General features: G+C 37.3%; 1 pseudogene; it reads left to right on the top strand.

The window, feature by feature from the left end:
- The first annotated feature begins 3,686 nt into the window (after positions 1–3,686).
- Positions 3,687–4,486, top strand: LOC121436563 (annotated as a pseudogene).
- Positions 4,487–13,272: the final 8,786 nt, after the last annotated feature.

Genomic DNA, 13,272 nt, shown 5'->3' with positions numbered 1-13,272 from the left:
GGTATACAAACATACATGCAGGCAAAACACACAAAATATTAAAATAAAATTAAAAAAAAAATCGACAAAAAATTACTTAAAAATACTGCTGATTATTTTAATCAAGTGATATTTAAATACAAATGATATTAGCAATACCTATGAGAATAAATATATAAATATATAATGATAGTACATATGTTTGAAAATATTTATATGTTACAGATATTTATAGTGGAACAAATGGCTTGAAGTACAACGAATGTCTACTTTAAACTTACATGGTATCTGTGACTATAGTCTTTAACTTCGGAGATAATAGTACAATGATTTTTCTACTTATGAGTGAGGCATGAGAGGGCGCATGTGTGAGCACATGCAAGCACTGTCCACATAAGCTTTTGTCAGCTTTTCAGAAAAAAATCATGCATGCATAGGTGATAGGTGTTTTCCTCAGATTTAATGAAGTATGAGCCTTCCTAGTGTCCCTTATCAATCTGGTTAGGATATTTTGGGTTATTTATTTATGTATTACATTTTGTTTATTATTTATTAAAATTTTTATTAGAAATTTCCATCTCCTCCCCTCCTTCCATATCCCTCCTCTTCCTCCCACTCCCTCCCCCTCACTCTCCAGTCCAAAGAGCAGTCAGGGTTCCCTGCCCAGTGGGAAGTCCAAGGTCCTCCCCCCTCCATCCAGGTCCAGGAAGGTGAGCATCCAAACATACTAGGCTCCCACAAGCCAGTACATGCTGTAGGATCAAAACCCAGAGCCATTGTCTTTGGCTTCTCAGTCAGCCTTCATTGACCACCACGTTCAGAGAGTCGGGTTTGATCACATGATCCATCAGTCCCAGTCTAGCTGGCCTTGGTGAGCTCCCATTAGATCAGCCCCACTGTCTCAGTGGGTGGGCACACCCCTGGTGGTCCTGACTTCCCTGCTAATGTTCTCCCTCCTTCTGCTCCTCATCTGAACCTTGGGAGCTCAGTCCAGTGCTCCAATATTGTCTCTGTCTCTATCTCCATCCATTGCCAGATGAAGGATCTATAGTGATATGCAAGATATTCATCAGTTTGACTATAAGATAGGGCCATTTCAGGCTCCCTCTTCTCAGTTGTCCAAGGAACTAACTGCAGACAACTCCTTGGATACCTGGAACCCCTCTAGAGTCAAGTCTCTTGCCAACCCTAAAATGGCTCCCATAATTAAGATATATACTTCACTGCTCCCATATCCACCCTTCCTCCATCCCAAACATCCCATTCCCCCAAGCTCTCCTTATCCTCCCCTTCTCACTTTTCTCTCCCCACCTCCCCTTAACCCCACCCCATCCCCATCCCCGAGCTGCCAATATTCGCCTGGCAATCTTGTCTACTTCCATTATCCAGGAGGATAACTATATGTTTTTCTTGGGGTTCACCTCCTTATTTAGCTTCTTTAGGATCACGAATTATAGGCTAAATGACCTTTATTTATGGCTATAATCCAGTTATGAATGAGTACATACCATATTCATCTTTTTGAGTCTGGGTTACCTCACTCAGGAAAGTGTCATCTATTTCTATCCATTTGGATGCATAATTCAAGATGTCATTGTTTTTTTACCTCTGAGTAGTACTCTAGTGCGTATATATTCCACACTTTCTTTATCCATTCTTCCATTGAGGGGCATCTAGGTTGTTTACAGGTTCTGGCTATTACAAATAATGCTGCCATGAACATAGTTGAACAAATGCTTTTGTAGTATAATTGGGCATCTCTTGGATATATTCCCAAGAGTGGTATTACTGGATCCTGGGGTAAGTTGATCCTGAATTTCCTGATAAACCGCCACACTGATTTCCAAAGTGGTTGCATAAGTTTGCATTCCCACCAGCAAGGGATGAGTGTTCCCCTTACACTACATCCTCTCCAGCAAAGGCTGTTATTATTTTAGCCATTCTGACAGGTGTTAGATGGTATCTCAAAGTTGTTTTTAATGCATTTCCCTGATCGCTAAGGAGGTCATGCATGACCTTACGTGTCTTTTGGCCATTTGAACTTCTTCTGTTGAAAAATTTCTGTTCTGTTCAGTGTCCCATTTATTTTAATTGGGTTAATAAGGATTTTAAAATCTAGTTTCTTGAGTTCTTTATATATTTTGGAGATCAGGCCGTTGTCTGTTGCAGGGTTGGTGAAGATCTTCTCCCAGACAGTGGGTTGTCATTTTGTGACAGTGTCCTTTGCTGTACAGAAGCTTGTCAGTTTTAGGAGGTCCCATTTATTCAATGTTGCCCTTATTGTCTGTGCTCCTGTGGTTATATGTAGGAAGTGGTCTCCTGTGCCCATGTGTTGTAGACTACTTCCAACTTTCTCTTCTAAAAGGTTCAGTGTGTTCCAGTTAATATTGAGGTCTTTAATCCATTTGGACTTGAGTTTTGTGCAAGGTGATAGATATGGATCTATTTTCATTCTTCTACAGGTTGACATCCAGTTATGCCAGCACCATTTGTTGAAGATGCTTTCTTTCTTCCATTGTATACTTTTAGCTCCTTTGTGAAAATCAGGTGTTCATAAGTTTGTGGGTTAATATCCGGGTCTTCTAATCAATTCCATTGGTTGACTTCTCTGTTTTTATGCCAGTAACAAGCTCTTTTCAATACTGTAGCCCTGTAATGGAGTTTGAAGTCAGGGATGGTAATGCCTCCAGAAGATCCTTTATTGTATGAGATTGTTTTGGCTATGATGGGTTTTTTGTTTTTCCACATAAAGTTGATTATTGTTCTGTCAAGGTCTGTGAAGAATTTTGTTGGGATTTTAATGGGGATTGCATTGAATTCATAGATTGCCTTTGGTAGAATTGCCATTTTTACTAAGTTGATCCTACCTACCCAAGAGCATGGGAGATCCTTCTATTTTCTGGTGCCCTCTTCATTTTCTTTCTTCAATGCCTTAAAGTTCTTGTCAAATAGATCTGTCATTTAACAATTAGTAATAATTCTATATATAAACATTAATGAGCAAGGGATTTACAAACTCATTGCATATCCTTTGATTGAGATTTAAAATTTTAATAGCAAATCAGTAACATGGATGAATACAAATTATGGTGAGCTTAAGCAGGAGGAAACTGTTTGAAACCAAATCCATAGATTTGTTTATTTGCATGCTTGCAAATGAGACTGTAGCTTCCCTCTAACCTCAGCTCTGAAACTCACAAGTTCTTAGAAGGCTGTATGAATAAAATCCACCTGAAATGTTTTGTAAACTTTCTTGTTTCTATAAAAAACAGCCCCAAAGAGATTCACCAGCACACAGGTATGCTTTTGCACTAGACATGGGCCATTGTATTTATTTATTTATTTATTTATTTATTTATTTATTTATTTATTTTTGCTTTTTTGAAACAGGGTTTCTCTGTGGCTTTGGAGCCTGTCCTGGAACTAGATCTCTAGACCAGGCTGGTCTCGGACTCACAGAGATCCACCTGCCTTTTCCTCCCGAGTGCTGGGATTGAAGGTGTGAGCCACCTTTGCCCGGCTTGGGCCATTGTATTTAAACACAGCATGATCTTAACTGACTGTAAATGCAGAGCACAGGAATCAGTGTGTTCACATAAATCACAGCCCTGGACATGAGAGCTAAAATTCGGTTTTCCTCTTTTAAAAGCTATTTGTTCAGAGGCGATGAGTTTTTTTTTTTTTCTGGTTATTGCCACCTTGCAATAATGGCAGAGATTATACTTGGAAGCTTGGCCAATGTCTTCATTGTTCTTGTGAACTTTACTGGCTGCATCAATTAAGCAAAATCTCCTTTGCTGATAGGATTCTCACTGCTCTGGCCATCTTCAGGTTTGATTTGCTTTGCATAGTATTAATGGATTGGTGCTTAACTGTGTTTAATCCAGCTTTATTAACTGTACAAGTAAAATTTTTTATTTGTTATGCCTGGAATATAACCAACCCTTTAATACCTGGCTGGCAACTATACTCAGCATTCTGTATTTGCTGAAGATAGGCAATTTCTCAAAGCTTATTTTTCTTGGCTTGAAGGGAAAAATTAAGAGTGTCATTGTAGTTGTACTTTTGGGAAGTTTGGTGTTTTTGTTTTCTAATCTTCTGAAGATAACCACATGTGTTAAAGTCCAAGTGAACGATCACAGTGGCAACTTGACTGGGAAGACCAAACTGGCTTATGTCTTAAAGCATACAGTTATGATGACATTCACTCTAAACAATGCCGTTCCCTTCACCATATCTCTGATCTGTTTCTTGCTGTTAATCTATTCTCCGTGTAAACACCTTAAGCCAATGAAGCTTTCTTTACAGAATTGGATGCCAAGATCTAAGAACTATGGCCCACATTAAGGCTTTGCAAGCTGTGATCTCCTTTCTGCTGTTATTTTCCATGTTCTTTCTATCTCTAATCATATCAGGTCACAGTTATATGAAGTCTCTGGATGAGCCAGTCCACCTGATTTGCCTATTATTGGAACATTATATCCTTCAAGCTATTCCAACATACTGATATGGGGAAACAGAAAGTTCAATCAGTCCTTAGTGTTGACAATGCTGTAGGTAAAAACAAGCCTCTGACTGAAAGAAACGAAACCTTAAAGTCCTTCAACCAATATCAGAGATGTAGTGTGATTAGTAGCTTCCTATTGCTTTTGAAAAATGGACTATGTTTAAATTATTTCTAAAGAAATTTCTGGAAAGTATATCTGTGCCTAACAAATTAGCAATTTTTTGTGTTTGTGAACATGTATAAAATATACAAGAAAACCTGTCTTTAGCATTTCCTTAATACTGCTTTAATAAAAACTATGTCATTATTCAGAATATGATTCACATTTTTTTCAGAATTATGGAGCTAGGTATAACAAATAAAAATACTTATCCTCTATACAGTAAGTTTAAAACTATTTTCAAATATGTAAAACTGTTAGCTTGTTTCAAGAAATCATTGCCGTTCACATTGTTCTTTGTACAACATGTATATATCAATTTTTTTCAGATTTCTGATAGGTTATTTATTGCTGGCCAATCCTAAATATGGGTGTGTACAAGCAAAACTATATTTAGTAGATTGATTTTTGGTTTGTGTGCATGTGTGTATGATGATAATTATAGCAAAACAAGGCCTTGATTTTAAGCGGAATTTGTGGGAGGAGATGGGGCAGAAGGAGGATGAAACTGATACACATACAGTACCTCATGCATGAAATAGTTAAAAACAACATTTGATTATTTTAAAAATATTTTTATATTCTGTAATAAAGTTTGCAAATTTAAGTACATCTCTATTAGAAGAAAATCCAGCATTATTTTATCAATGAAAATAAGAAGTGTAGTTAAATATTGTAAATATATTCATCTGTTACACAATTTTTATGATAGGTTTTCATTGATACTATCTCAATGCTCTAAGGAAATTGTAATAGCTGTGATTAGAATTCATCAGCTCTATTATACCCTTCTCTCTCCTTATTGCCTCTTTTCCTGCCTTCCCCACACCAATGATTTTTTGTCTTTAGTAGATCACACTGAATATGAAAGTACCGGAAAGGAATAAGGGGGAGGGGAGAGAAACACCTCAGCAGGTAGAGGGTAAGTTGATGAAGAGTAAGAGTAAGAGAGTTGTGTAACCCAAACTAAGCGTATGTAGATTTCAGTAACGAATCACCACCTCTTTTAGGCATCAAGTATACTAATTCTAAATCACATATTGTAGACTTGTTTGAGGTAGATTTTATTGACAAGAATTGTTGAGTGGTGGGGCGGTCACACCTTTAAGTCCAGGATTCAGGAGGTAGAGGTAAGCAGATCTCTGTGAGTTTGACATCAGCCTAGTCTACAGAACAATTTTTCAGTACAGTCAGGGGAACACAGAAAAATTCTGTCTCATAAAAACAAAAATCAAAAACAAGCACAAAAGAGCAGGAATTTTGAGGCCTGGGAACATGAGAGAAAAAAAGCAACAGCTCCATGCCATGATTTGCACCTGGGGAAAGCAGGGCATAAATAGGTTATCGACCGAGTACCCCAGCCATGCCAATCTTAGTGGCCTACCCTGACACCTGGAACCATGGTGACATCCAAGCCTACTCATTGACTAGAACTTTTCAATTGTGGAGAATTATAATGTTACAGATCCAAAATGAAATTATTTTGGCAATCCTTAGTCTCCTTAGTAACAATCTATTGTCCAATTGTGTGTCTGATCCCTATTCTTTCAGTTATGAGTAAAAACCTTTTGAGTATACTAACAAAACACTCACATCTACTAACCTCAAAAGCTATGATATCTTCAAATCATACCGAAAAGCATTAGCAGAGTTTTGTTGTGCGAGTGGTGGGTCCGTCCCACCACCTGGCTAGCTTTACCCAAAATAATTACACGGAAACTGTATTCTTTTGAACACTGCCTGGCCCATTAATTATAACCTCTTATTTGCTATCTCTTACATATTGATCTAACCCATTTCTAATAATCTGTGTAGCACCACGAGGTGGCTTACCAGGGAAGATCTTAACCTGCCTCTGTGTTGGGTGAAAGAATCATGGCGACTGACTGACTAGTCTTCTTTCTCCCAGCATTTTGTTCTGTTTACTCCGCCTACCTAATTTTCTGTCCTATTAAAGGGCCAACACAGTTTCTTTATTTAACCAATGAAATCAACACAAAACAGAAGACTCTCCCCATCATTTCCCCTTTTTCTGTTTAAACAAAACACCACTCTGTTGTAGGAGCTGCAGGCCACTTCCCACTGCTCAGCTCCTGGCCACTGGCTAGCTTTACCAGAAATAATTACATGGAAACTGTATTCTTTTAAACAGTGCCTTGGCCCTTTAATAGGACAGCAAATTAGGTAGGCAAAGTAGACAAAACAGAATTCTGGGAAAAAGAAGCCGAGTCAGACAGTCACCATGATTCTCTGACCCCAGATGAATGTAGGCTAAAATCCTTCTTGGTAAGCCACACCTCGTGGGGCTACACAGATTATTAAAAATAGGTTAATCGAGATGCGAGAGTTAGTCAATAAGAGGTTGGAACTAATGGGCCAGGCAGTGTTTAAAAGAATACAGTTTCCATGTAATTATTTCTGGTAAAGCTAGCCATTGTCCGGGAGCTGAGCAGCGGGAAGTGTCCCGCAGCTCCTACAACAGAGTTTCATCTGTTTTTCCGTAATCCACTTACCAGCTGTTCATACCACTGCAGCACATGTGAGAAATGCCTTATTTTATGATTTTCTTTTATCTGTAACTAGAAGAAGTTCATGCTACCATTTTCATGTTGATTTTTTTTTTCTTGGGCAACCTGAATTTGTGTTCTTGGGCTATGGTCACAAATCTTTGCTTCAGAATGAACTCACATTTTCTTATTAAATATTTGCTTTGCATTTACCTCTCTGAGAGACAACTCAGTTAGAAAACTCCAACCTTACACATGAGGAGGTTTAAACAGAATCTGTGTACATACCCTGGAATTTTTTATGAACCCCTCTTTGTTTCTTAGGAAGATTTTTGCTTTTGTTTTCTGTAAGTGTACTAGAGTTTTGTTTTATTCGTTGCCCCAGGCTTATTTTGACAGACTAAAATGTGTATTTAAGACAAAAGGAGGATGTTAAGAGGAGAAAAGCATCATCAGAATGAAAAAAAAAGATAAAAACTTCAAAATCATGCAAATTGGCTTTTTGCATATCATTATATGAAAATTGAGTATTTGCTCCAGCATTGGTCAACTGCAGATTGCTTTGTTCAGAACATCCTGCATCTGTTCCAAGCAACTCTGTATCTGGAAAATGACAGTGTCCTGGAGACCTTCATGTTTGTTGGCTTAGCATTGTATCAATGTATCATTGTATCAATGGGACAATATTTTGTAATATTCAATAAATACCACTGCCACTTGAAATTATTTCATTAAGGAACTTTAAGAGTTGTTTTAGACTTCCTGCATTATTTATGGACAATGGGTGATCTCATTCAGAGCTTCTCTGTGGCCATTCTCTTTGCAGAATTCATATTTGGAATCTCAGCAAATGGATTCATAGCAGTGGTGAACATCATGGACTTGGTCAAGAGAAGAAATATCTCTTCAGTGGATCAGATTATCACTGCTCTGGCCATCTGCAGGTTCACTGAATTCTCATTTGTAATTATAATTGTATATCTATATAATGTCTGGTCAGATTTTTTGATTAGTGAGAATATGATAAAGATAATTACTGTTTTATTGACAGTGTCCAATCATTTCAACATCTGGCTTGCTACATGCCTCAGTATCTTTTATTTTCTCAAAATAGGTAATTTTTTCAACTCTATCTTTCTTTACCTAAAGTGGAGAGTTAACAAGGTGGTCCCAGTAACACTGCTGGCATCTGTGGTTCTTTTATTTTCTAACATCATAGCTACAAACATACAACTTGATGCCTGGTTTGATGGATTTAAAAGTAACATGTCTTATAGTTCTATCTTGGAGAATTTTGTGCAACTTAGCAAAATTATTTTATTTACCAAATACATATTCACATTCATACCCTTAACTGTGTCCTTAATGACATTTCTCCTGCTCAGCACTTCTCTGTGGAGACATCTGAAGATCATGCAGCTCAATGCAAGAGAATCCAGACATGCAAGCACCACAGCCCACATCAGAGCTCTACAAACTGTAACTGCATTTCTCTTGCTGCATGCCATTGTCCTTCTGTTATTTTTTGTTCTAATTTCAAGATTTGAAATCCTGGAGAGAAGCATGCTGCTTTTTTATCACCAGATTATTGGATATGCACATCCTTCAGTCCACTCTTGTGTTTTGATCCTGGCAGACAATAAGCTGAGACAGGCTTCACTTAAGGTACTGTGGTGGCTGAGGGGCAAACCCCAAAACACTCAGCGCCTTGGTTCCTAAAATAGTTAGGGAATATGCTCCAATTTCTGGGGATCGTCAGGCCACATGAGACATTTGCATGCTGGAAATTTATGAATTTCTATTCATTGCTTTGGAGAATAACACTTTTGTAACCTGAAAATGTATGGTTGGAGTGAACTCTAATTCAACACACTGCGTTCATAGAAATATATTTATATAAAGGTACATTAGTATAATTATATTCAGGGATATATTAATATAAGATGATTAACTATTAGACATCATTCTATTAATAAATGTAGAGAATTGTCACCATGAGGCTTTCTGAATGTTTAAAATGAAAAAAAAAACACCTATGTTATATACAGGTACATATGAAAAATAAACACCATGGAGAGAACATTATAGCTTTATTCTAATAAATGTAACTTTTAATGTTACAAATCCTAAACATTTTAAATTAGAAGATTAAAATACGTGTTGGAATTCAGGTATTCTGCATACCTGAATTCAAATGAAAATTCCAAGAAGCATTTTTTAAATTTCTCCATATCACAAGATCACATCATCCTCATTATCCTATTAGAGTCTTTGTTTCAAATTAAAGAAATAAGGAATAAATCATTCTGAGGTACAACTGTGGCCCTTGGGCGATACTCATTTTGTGATGCAGTCATCAGGAATGTAAGAAAACATTTGAAATTTAATTTCTAAAAGATGAAATTATGACTGATAGCAGTCTTCTAATTCAGTATCCTTCTAGGAAAGTGTACGTCCTTACTTCATTGCATCATATACCTATGAAGTGAGAAACAACTGAATTGTGCTATGAATAGAAATGTAAAGAAGCCTATGGGGCACAGTCATATCATTAACAGGAAAATGATCTTATTTGACAGAAATAAAAATAAAGTAAACAAAATTGGTAATCTGTTTAGGTATGTTCAAGAGTTGAAATAGAGGAGGTGAAAATGATCATGTGTTCTGTATTTTCACTACTAAATCTTCATTAAGTTATCAACCTATTTCTAGAAATGGATAATTCATTACTTATTTCTGTAAAGAAATGCTTTAAAGTGTCGAGTTCTGGTTTGCAATCACTTTTCATGTTCTCTTATTGTTGTTAATTAATTAATTCATTCATTCAGTCACTAAAAAGTCTTACATCAAATATTGTATGACTATAACAATTGTGATATATCTGGTATTTCTATTTGCTGATGGAGAATGGCATTGAAGTAATGATAAGCATGCAACTTGCATTTTTGAGAAATATTGATGAAAAGTGGTGAAATAAATAATTGCCAGGGGAAAAAAATTGAGTCAGGTCCACCTTGACTAAAGATCAGAAAGTTTGAGCTTATTCTTTCTTCTCAAAGTTGTTGACAATAGGTGTGGCTACAAACAAGAGATCCTGATTCAGTGTGTAATTAATTAGCATTTTGAGTACAAAGGTTGATCTACTGTCTCTTGACCAAAAGATCAGAGAATTCAGTTTTATTCTTTCTCCTTCAAGGAGATCAGCAGGAGGTGCTAGGATATTTGGGCTAAGGGTTTGGTAATTACATGTTCTGTCCAATGAGCAAAATGCTTGACTGAGGATGCTCTGTTTATTCCTTATATCATGTTAATGAAGTCTGTTGCCTGCCCCTCTTCTTTTGCAGGTATTTAAGCATGTGGAAAATAAATATAGGCAATGTCAGTATTGATGGAATTTCCCTTCCAGTACTGTTTTGTGTTTCTGTCTTTTATTTCTTTTGTATCTCTGTTCCATTTGCTTAATAACTCTAATCCTTACTCCTACCAAGGCTGAACCATGACAGGCAACATGAGAACATGGGGCCACCTCCTGCCAATGGTGGGACCACCAAGACCTCTAGGAGCTGCTGCCGCAGTTAAGTCAATCCCTGCTCTGTGGTGGAACCACTGAGCTGCAGAGGGAACTTGCATGCCATGTGGCTCAACAGAATGTTGCAAGCTGAGGACCCAGGTTCCCTGAGGGAAGACCAAGCAGCAGAGAATGCAGCTAGCTGTCCTAGCCTTGCAAAGAGACGTGGGCCACAGCACAGCTCTGCCCATCCAAGTAAGCATCTGTGAAAATGTAAATGATCAAGTTGCTACCTGACAGCTAGTGATACTTGTAGCTTGGATTAGAAAGATAGCTTAGAAAGCTTAAATGATTCCAGAAAATATTTGGGAGTTATCCAAAGGCTATGTTCCTATGTATTGTTGTTTACATGGGATCTTGAGCATCTTGGTTAGGTTAGTAAAGGGAATAATAATTCTAATTCCACCAGTAAGCTGACAGAAGCTGATAAACAAATTACTGGCCCTATAAATCAAGCAGTTAACATGTCCATAGAGCTCTGAAAACACAACTTTTAAAAAAAAGCAGGGGATTTATACCCTTATTCTATTATGGAAAGACACAATCCTATTTTAATATGGGTTGAGGGTATGTTTGTGCTTTGTTTTTCACAGGAAGAAACTGTCTGGAAAATAGAGGAGTGCCAGTCCTGATGATATTGTAGCCACTGGTTGCCCGACAAACACATTGGAGTGAGAACCTTTGTTCCTGACCTGGTTATCTCATCATGCTGCAGTCTGAGACAGGAAGAAAGATAGTAGTGATGATTGGTGATACCTATTTTCTTGGTGGACCTACTGAACAAATTTCTGAACCTCGGTGTATCTTGTTTACTTTTGAGCAAATTCTAGAATGTTGTTGGAATGTTTGGCAGTTTATCCATACTATATCTTGGGATTACATTTTTCTCCTCTTGGGAAAAAGACTCATTATGGAGACAAAGATCTTACTAGAGTCCATATTCAGGAATTGGGAGGAGTAGCCTAAAAGTTTTTGTTACTGCTCAGAGACCGGTACAGTTTAAACTTATTTTTGAAACTTAAAAGCAGCAATGCAAATGGACTATAGGAGAGAAAAAACCCTCAAAGCTCCCCCATCACAGAAACCTTTTCTTGGCTTCTGATTAGACTGGATTTAAAAGAACTGTGATTTGACATATTGTGTGTATATTATTTTTTTCTATATTGTGTGCTAGAATTATAGAATTGACCTGTTAATGTTTGTAACTGCTTTAGTTCATTGTGAAGATATTATTGATTATAAAAAGGTTAGAGCTTGTCTGAAAGAATCTTGATATTGCCAATATATCCTAAGATTTGATATGCTTAAAAGGAAAAATTTGGATTTTGATTGTCGCTAAAAATTTTTAAAGACATCCTAGAATATTTAAAAAGGCAATTCCACCTCTGATCGTCCTCCACTTCTTTGTTATGAGATATTATATCCATAAGAGTATATGTACCACAAAACATTATCTGAGTGCATATCATTATCTTATTTCTGGTTAACTCTCTTGACAGAAAACTGGCTCAGATGTACACAGAACCCAGAGATGACCTCTTCCATAGCTCTTTATTTACAGAGGCCAGTAGCCAATGACAGGTAAAATCTTTCTCCCCCAAATGCCTAAGACAAAGGACATACATGACAGAATGTATTTATTGAGGACAGGTAAGTCTGAAAAATGGGAAAAGGGCCCCTAAGACAGGCACGATCATGTGTCCTATAGCAGAAGCACAGGATTTATTACATAACTAAAAAAGGAGTAATTGCCAGGGCCCACAGATGAGTCCATTCCACCTTGACAAAAGGTCAGAGAGTCTGAGTTTATTCTTGCTTTCTCAAAGTTGTTGACAATAGGTACAGTTACAAACAAGAGATACTGTCCTAGGTTGTGATTAATTAGTATTTTGAGTATATAGGTGGATCTGTTCCACCTTTTTCATAGTTTAAAATATTCAAGTCTATTCCTGCTCCTTCAAAAGAATTGGCAGGAGGTTCTAGGGACTGACTCTCTGCAGGATACTTGGTCAAGGGTTGTGGTTGCTACATGTTCTGTCCAAACAGTAAAGGGCTTGACTGAGGATGCTCTGTTTATTCCTTATATCATGTTAATGAAGTCTGTTGCCTGCCCTTTGGAGTGAGGTATATAACCAAGTGGAAAGTAAATGTGGGTGATTTCAGTATTCACTGAATTTTCCTCCCAGTGTTGTTCTGTGTTTCTGCCTTTTATTTCTCTCACATCTGTTCCTGTTGCCTAATAATTCTGATCTTCATGCTCCTACCCTGGAACGAGTGAATCCCTGGAGGCTGGTCCATGACAGGTATAGTGGGTAATGTTTTCTTCAGAGCTTTGTAATAGTTGCATGTACAGAATACAAACTGTCATGTGAAGATGAGAATGTGATGTTAGAAGATGTAACTAGAGGTGGATGAAGCTGTCAGCTGTGAGTGCATGAAGAATTGTCTGTACCTCAATTTCAGATAAAAAATCTGGAGACATAGGTTGCTCCCACATGGGATTCTGTTAGTAATGACTGAGAAAAGGTACATTTGTTAAATGTGTTTGCAG

The sequence above is a fragment of the Microtus oregoni genome, unplaced genomic scaffold (genome assembly GCF_018167655.1).
Source record: "Microtus oregoni isolate MIOR12 unplaced genomic scaffold, Mior012 000002F_ref0000024, whole genome shotgun sequence".
Taxonomy (NCBI): domain Eukaryota; kingdom Metazoa; phylum Chordata; class Mammalia; order Rodentia; family Cricetidae; genus Microtus; species Microtus oregoni.
The sequence above is the reverse complement of the archived record's forward strand: the minus strand, read 5'-3'. Positions and strand labels throughout refer to the sequence as shown.